Source organism: Oreochromis niloticus, linkage group LG19 (assembly GCF_001858045.2).
Source record: "Oreochromis niloticus isolate F11D_XX linkage group LG19, O_niloticus_UMD_NMBU, whole genome shotgun sequence".
In the NCBI taxonomy this organism is placed as follows: Eukaryota; Metazoa; Chordata; class Actinopteri; order Cichliformes; family Cichlidae; genus Oreochromis; species Oreochromis niloticus.
The window spans coordinates 15,319,970-15,328,407 of record NC_031983.2 but is presented as its reverse complement, the minus strand read 5'-3'; the positions used below and the strand labels follow the sequence as shown (position 1 = coordinate 15,328,407).

General features: G+C 39.3%; 1 long non-coding RNA gene across 1 annotated transcript; it reads right to left on the bottom strand.

Annotated features, from left to right (window-relative positions):
- Positions 1-3,199: 3,199 nt before the first annotated feature.
- Positions 3,200-5,425, bottom strand: LOC109196042 (uncharacterized). Its single transcript, XR_002057517.2, has 4 exons — positions 5,269-5,425; positions 4,641-4,845; positions 4,079-4,231; positions 3,200-3,311 (listed from the first exon to the last, which is right to left on the bottom strand). It is a non-coding gene; the product is annotated as an uncharacterized LOC109196042 (long non-coding RNA).
- Between the last annotated feature and the right edge of the window lie 3,013 nt (positions 5,426-8,438).

The following is an 8,438-nucleotide window of genomic DNA, read 5'->3' as shown; positions in this document are numbered from 1 at the left end:
AAAATGTCCAGGAGTCTGGGAGGAGATCCCTCAGGAGAGCATCTGCCACTTCATCAGGAGCATGCCCAGGTGTTGTAGGAGGTCATACAGACATGTGGAGGCACACAGACTACAGAGCCTCATTTTGACGTGTTTAAGGACATTACATAAAACCAAATTAATGATTCTGTATTGCATTGATCAAGGAACCAACCCAATAGGAGCTAAAGGAATCCTCTTGACATTACTTCACTCAGTAAGTTTATATTATGTTTAATGTGCATTTTCTGCATCAGTTTAGAACATGTTAGTTCTCCCTGGTCTTTTTGGAGACAGATCCTGAGACAGCAGGCAGCTATGGAGAACTCGTGTCAGCTGTGGTAATTAAGGAATACTTTGATTTATATTGATTTCGTGACACTATCCTCAGGCACATATTCCCTGGATATATATAATGACATAACTCCCATTTTGGAATCATTGCTTCTTTGATCTTATCAAATTATTGTCATAGATATGAAAATATTGATTGAAACAGAATAATCCATTGAAGTCTCCATCATCATCCAAGGTCACTGTTATTATTCAGATTATTTTATCTCTATTTTCCTCTAGAATGTTTTGAAAATCAGCATTTGCTAATAGACTTTTTAAGTTTATTTTGATCCTATTGTTTACGTGTGTAATTGCATTTTTATTGAAATAATGACAGGAAAACCCTTAATCAAATTGTGTCTTTGGTATCTAATAATAATATTAACAATAATAATGTGTAAACAAACAAGAAAAAATTTCAATTATTTTCTAATACCCTGTGTATAAAAACCACATATGACCACAATTCCAAATGTGCAATTGTCACTGCATCTAAACATGACATATTGCAAAAGGTAGAAACATATAATATACAATATGTCTGAAGCTGCTACTGGTGCAGTTAACTTTGCTTTAGGCTCCCATACACAGTACTGCTGACCCTAATCACCTCTACAAGATGTTACTTACTTTACTTGAAACAAATTAGAGAGTGAAACAGAGACTGACACTGGCTGAAATGTATAGTAAATATTTTATTTTGAATTTTATGCTGAACTACAAACTGAACTGTGCGATCGCACACAGGGATCTGGTTTACTGTGTGGTAAAACTGCGCAGTTCTCATCTGTCATCCCACACTTTGCCACTGTCAGGAGGAAAAACATAAACAACAACGACAACCACACACAAAATAGGATAATTTAGGTTGTGACATATGACAATTTTAGGATGAAATTTTCTATATTCATGTCATGCTTTATACACCTTCATTGTAATATAAATTAATCAAATCAAGTCAGAGAGTAATAATATATGGAGTAGATGTCAAGCAGGACCACAGCAGCAGCCACGAGCCATCGGACCTGCTGGATGAGAGAGCACAGAAACTCCAGGGAAGAAGTTTAGTTAGCAACATGCATGAACTGCATTACTGAGACATGTATGCTTACAGATGGTGAGGGAGAGGGGAGAGTTTTTAGTAAAAGGAGATGTGACTGCATCTTCAACCAATACTGAGCCTGCATAACCCTGAAAGAGACAGACAGACAGAGGAGAGAGAGAGAGAGAGGGGGGGACACTAACCCACAGCAGTCTGGTCCTATGCAGCATAACTAAAGGCTGACCTGAACCAGCCCTAACTATAAGCTCTATAAAAGTAAAGTCTTATGCTACTCTTAAAAGTGTTGACCATGTCCACCTCCAAATCTCATAATGAACTTTGGAGGTGGACTGCTATCAGCTCCTCAGCTAAAAGCTAAAAGCTCCCAATTTACTTTAGTCCAAATACATGAATTCAACTGAGGTGAGAACTATTTATCAACAATATAAATGTCTGTTCCGGTCCAACAAGTTGTTACTACATACCATATCGAGCAGGGCTTCCACTTGACTTTAACTTCTTTTCCTGAAAAACATTGTATAAACAAACAGTTAATTAGAAAGACATGCAGTTGCATACAAAAAGGAGCTTATAAACATTTGTGTACTATTGAATGGCTCAATATATATACAATTAGTTTAGTTTGGGCAGCACGGTGGCACGGTGGTTAGCACTGTTGCGCACAGCAAGAAGGTCCTGAGTTCAATTCCACCATCAGGCCGGGGTCTTTCTGTGTGGAGTCTGCATGTTCTCCCCGTGTTTGCGTGGGTTCCCTCCGGGTACTCCAGCTTCCTCCCACCGTCCAAAGACATGCAACTTGTGGGGATAGGTTAATTGGATAATCCAAATTGCCACTAGGTGTGAATGTGCGAGTGAATGTGAGTGCGAATGGTTGTCTGTCCCTATGTGTTGGCCCTGCGACAGACTGGCGACCTGTCCAGGGTGTACCTGCCTCTCGCCCTATGACAGCTGGGATAGGCTCCAGCGCCCCCCGCGACCCTGAAAAGGATAAGCGGAAGCGAATGGAGGATGGATGGATGGATAGTTTACAAAAACATAAGAACCACTACAATGCTTGTACTGCCAGCATCGAGTGCATGTCAGCAAGCAACACTGCTTACATTGTGGCTCACAAGCAAAACTAACTGAAGCAGATGTTACTGAATGGAAGGAGCACCTCCACATCAATCACTCCTTCTGAGCATGATGTCAGGAGGACTTTAAAGAACGTAAACACCAGGAGGCAGCATGACCAGGTTGTATCAGGTGGTATGTTCCTATTTAATGTCCTACTTGGAGCGAAATCCAGACTCAATGGCTGAATTAGCGTAGATTCATCAAATACAAAAGCTCATGGATAGTCAGTCAGGCACAGTTCAAGTCCAGGAAGTCCAAAGATGCAAACAAATCTGCACAACAGCAGGCTAAATTACTTACATTTACAACTCTCCTGTCTACTATCTCTTCATATTTGAAAATCTTCTGTGTACGGGTTTTGGCATTCTGAAAAATAACAAATGAAATATTACATGAGGTCTGTAAGACTGGAGAAAATGCAAAAATTAAGAAAAAGAAATCTTAACAAACTTAACGAACCTGTCATGTATTTCGTACATTTACAATACCGTAACATCTAACCTTTCCTTGTCCTTTTTTGTTGGGACATCCGAGGTGTACGCCGTAGAAATTGAGGGAAATGCAGGAAGCGGAGATGAAGAGGAGGATGCAGGAGGAAGCAGAGATGAAGAGGAGATACAGGAGGCTGACAGAGGGAAGATGTTGTTCAGGCTCTAAATGAAGAATAATTCCTCGTTTAGAGCCTCTGGGTCTGGGACTGGTCCAGCATCGACACTGTCAGCAGAGGATGGTCCAGCTGCTGGTGTAGAATTTTTAGCAGGAGGTGAAGCTTGTAATTCTGCAAAATTTTAAATATTAAATATTCATTAAAATGGGTTGAAAAACGTACAGTACACATAACACATAATAAGTAGTGTTTTGCATGTTTTCAGTTAGGTTTTACAAAGTTACAACTTGTAAATATGGCATCAAATAAGTCACTCACACCCTCACTGACCCAAATCATTCAGTACAAGTGCCCTCGGGGTAGTGTGACATCTGTAGTGCTTTCTACATTGTACATTAATAAATTAATGAGTGTGACTATAAATCCAGATAGCTGATGACTTTTGTTATACTAGAAGTCTCGAAGAGAATTATCAGGTCTGGTTTTCGAGAAGATTTTTCAAATTACATTTTTATATATATGAGTGTGAAAGACCATACTATACACACACACACACATACAAAATTGTTCAGGTGGGTAACACCAGAGGTTCAGTATGGCTAGCTTTGGTGACGTGAACACCACATGGGGAGGTAATAAGGCATATATAACACTATTTTCATGTTAGCAACAGGACATGTAGGGCAGTTGTCACCTCACAGCAAGACGGTTACTGGTCTGAACCTTGGCTGAAAAACAGAATAGAATAGAACAAAATAGAGTAGAGTAGAATAGAATACAATAGCTGGTGACTGTTAACTATCCTCATCTTCACCATCTTGTTTGTCTCTATATCTCGTGGTGAACTGCCTACTTATCTAAGGTGTACAATGAGTATCACCCAAAGACAGCTAGGATAGGCTGATAAGGACACAGATAATGGACAAAGCATATCTTACTTCTCAGAAGGTGTTCATAAAGTTTCCTCATCTTCATGAGGATGTCACGTGCAGCACCATCCGCTGGCTCTATGTGATCACGTCCCCTACTATACGGCCCTTTCGGTCAAACTGTCCAAGAAACAGAATTGGCAGGGCATGTAGTTTTGAAACCTGCAAGAACAACAAAGAAAAACATATGCAGCCAGTCTTTCATGTAAGCAAATTGATGTATAACAAACCTTTAAGTTTCACATCTTTGGTGTTTATTGTTGTAAATAGTTAAAAAAGTAATTATGGAACCAAACCTGTAAATTAATGATAAAATCCATCTTGAAATGTTTTGTCTCTCTGTTAATAGCCGATTAAATTAGAAATCAGAAGTAGCTTAAATAAAAATAGTTTTTTCTAGTTTGATGTCTTTAGTGTGATGATGTTATTCTGATGTGAATAACTTTTTACTTATGCTCTTTTATAATAAATATGTTATGTGTATATACATGTCTTGTTAGTTTCTTACTTCATGATATACAAGAAAACACTGACAACTGTGATTAATAAAGAACCACTTATTAGATCTGACCTTACTGATAACTGGGCTGAATTGACCACCCTGCTCGCATTTCTGTTTTTTTTTAACAGAGGCAGCCCAGTTGCTGTTCTTGTTTTTTTTTTTTTCAATCCCTCCTTTACGTTCAGGCTGCCCAGGCATCCACTGCATGTCTTCCTGTTGCAGGTGCTTGGAGCCTGACAGGAAGGGCATGGTTTGGTTTTTGGCTTTATAATTTCTGCAAATGAAAATGGAACATGTAGGGATTATTTCAGGTCTGTTTTGGTGAAATGGTTACAAAAATAATTTGTGACCAAAGAAATAACTTGTATTACGAGGCAGTATTACACCATATTTAGAAAAAAAAAAAATCAGTTACGAGATTAAAGTCGTTAATATTGAGTTAATTACGAGAATAGGGTTAAAAAAATGAATTAATTAGAGAAAGGATACATTGCTAAAATAGAGCAGTACTAACATTAGCTGGGTGGCCAAGCAAGTGTCTTACACATGAGAATACGTCACAAAAAAAATTTAATAAACCTTTGCAGAAGTAGTTCTCTTGGTACACAGACTGCTCTGTGAAAACATTTCAAGTTTAATATCAGCTGATTAATATTTCAGTGAACATGCAAATTACCCACAGTTTATCACAACTTACCTAGCTAAGATCTGCCTCGTGTCGAGTCGAAAAATTCGCTGGACGGTGAGTTGAAAGATCCATTTACTACGACTCCCAAGATGCATTGCAGTAAAAACCATCCAATCGCCTTGCTTAAGATCTGTTTACGTGTCGCTGAAGGCACGCTGTAGATAAATATTGCAAAAAATGAAATAAAATAAAATAAAAAAATAAAATTTGCAATTTGTAATTACATAATTAAACACTGGGCCAGTTTATTTTCGTATTATCGCTGGTTATTATTTTAGAGTAAATAAAGGAATAACGGGTAGCACCAAGCTGTTGATTATTTTCATTTCCATAGCAACGGTGTTTGAGGCTTATGGGTAGTGTGCAGTTACGGGATTAGTGCGCCGTTAGCGTAAATTGGTCTGATTGGTTGGAGCCGAGCGCATCCAAAACTAACAGGAGTGGTGAATAAAACTATAAATGTGTTTTACGTGAAATAAAATAATAACCCAACCAAGGATTATGTACGTTAAATCTGAGCACTTTCAGATCGTGAATCACTTTGGAAAATGAAGCGATTTTATTGTTGAATTATCAGTGTTACTTTCATGTGTTTTTGTTGAGAAATGTTAAGGATGTCATTAAAAGAAAGCATTAAATTAGGGAGAAAAACCCGTTCGCGGAGAGGGTCCCCGGTTTTCCAGTTAGATTGTACTTCAAGGCGTCACGTTTCGCCGTGACGGGGTTATTATTGGAGTAAATGGATGGCCGGAGCCTCTGCTCGAAGCGTCTCTGATCGCCGAGAGCGGGTTCATATTGGAATGAATTGACAACCCACAGCGTCGCATAAAAACGTGGAAGGGTACCTTCAGCGTCAGCATGAGAAGTTAAGGGACGTGACAAATCGTCAGTAATTTACGCCTCGGGAGTGAGAACGGGTTGGTACTTCATCTCAGAGGTAGGTTAATAAATTGGATTTAACTTAACAACAATACTTTCATATGGGTTCTTTATAAACTTGAGTACAACTTGAAGGTGGTAGCAAGATGCGCTGCGTGGATGTTTCCGGGGGAGTTCTCTGCCGAGTGCTGTGTGAGCCTGCAGTGGACGGAGGCAATGAGGGGGTGAGACGTGAAACCTGTCATTTATCTTGTGCCTTTTCCAGCGGATTCTTCAGCTGCCGTAGTAAATCTTGTCCATATTCAGTTTGTGGGTAACCTCCCCCTCTTGCCCCAGCGTATGGTTTTACCGTCGTTGTTGCTAACGACAACGCATAACAGCAGTCGCTTGTCCGTCCGGAGTGTGGTTATATTAAATATAAGCGAAAGAGTATGGGGCGCCGTTTGGAAATTAATACTACAGTGACCATAAAAACCATGAAAAAATATTGCCGTAATATGAAACGATAGGCTTTTTCATATCATCATCCGATATGTGTCGTTATACCGAACAGCCCTATTTTGAACTCTCCTCGTCCTTTTAGTGCGCAGTCACCTTTGTTATATAGCAAGGTATTTAAAATGAATAAATAAATATCCCGTTCATTTCAATACGCATGATCTGAGCATGCGCGGAATGACAAGGAGCGCTTCTTTGATGCTTTTTTTTTTTTTTTTTTTTTTTAATACAACTTTATTTGAAATTATAAAGTGAACAGTCAGTCATTCCAGTTCAGTTTGTACAGTAGACAAACAAGACAAATAACAGTAACAATATACAGTATGATGAAATAAGAAGGATAAATAAATAAAGGAAAAAGAGAAAAAAAAAAAAAGGAGGGATGTGACAGACTTCATAACAACTATGTACTTTAAAAGTTATATTTGTGACAGCTCATTCATTAAACATCTCTGAATGAATTTCAATCAATGATAAACCTTTTTTATTGGAAGTTAATTTAAGAGAGTTTAAGTAATATTCAATTTCAATCAAAAACAAATTAAATGCTTCTTTGATGCTTTGATCTACTCAAAGGAGAGACTGTGACGTGGCAGTCGACGTCACCATCTCTGCCACATGAATCCATAAATACAGGTGCTTTAACACAGTTTACTTACCTTCGTGCGGCTTCAGAAACAGCGAGTCGTTTTTGCAAAGCGAGTTGTCTTTGACAAAGATAATACTTTTACATTCATACAATTCATACAAAGTTTTTTTCTTTTGACACTGTGCTTTTATACTGTTAAAGAAATGTCAGAGGAAACATTAAATAATTCACCTACGGACAGAGATAATACAGAGGAATCACATCAACTGCGAGAGAGAGCGCTTCTCATTGTAAAGCTGGCCAAGGCTAACAGTAAGATGTGTCAATTAGAGAAAGAGAACAGGGCTCTCAGGAAAACTATACATAATCTTGAGATCCAAGTGGCAAATCAAAATGCAACTGAACGTGAGACTTCCTTCGCAGAACCATATCGTGACGAGGCTCACACTAGTGGTCGGTGCCGTTGTGCTGCCAGATGCCATGAGTCTCTGCAGCAGTTGCACAGAACGTTTGAGTCAATCGAGAGAAGAATAGGTCAGTATGAAGGGTTTCTCGTGGAGCAGAACAGAATGATTATCACTAAGCTGGACAACATTGAAAGGGGGGTAAATGAACTAAAGGAAGAGAATGCGAAAATCAGGAGTGCTTTAAACAACCTTGTGATCAAAGCGGAAGTATCACAGCGTTTAATAATTACACGTGCAGCTGAACATGAGGAACATAACACTCCTGTCACAGAACCACCTCCTGATGAGGCTCAGACTAGTAGTTGGTGGCGTGCTGGTGCCAAACTCGCACTTAAAGTAGGTCTAGGTCTTGTCACAGCAGCCGTTGTTGTTCCTGCAGCTTGCTGGGCCGTCTCAAATATTTTCAGCTGAAGTGAATGTCCGTCCTCTGTGGGATTATCCTTATTATCCATTCCAGCCCTACTGTAATTGTGGATGTCGACCGGGTGCCTTTTGAAAACAGTAATAATGTTTTCCAGCCACGGTCCACAACCTGTCATAACTATACTGTGCTCTCCTTTATGTTCAATTTTATTTTGCCCTCACCTCCCAACCAGTCATGACAGAAGACTGCCCCTCCCTGAGCCTGGTTCTGTCACAGGTTTCTTCCTGTTAAAGGGAGTTTTCCTGTCCACCGTTGCCTTGTGCTTGCTCATAGGGGATCACTTGATTGTTGGGGTTGAATTTTTGGATTGAATTTAATTGGC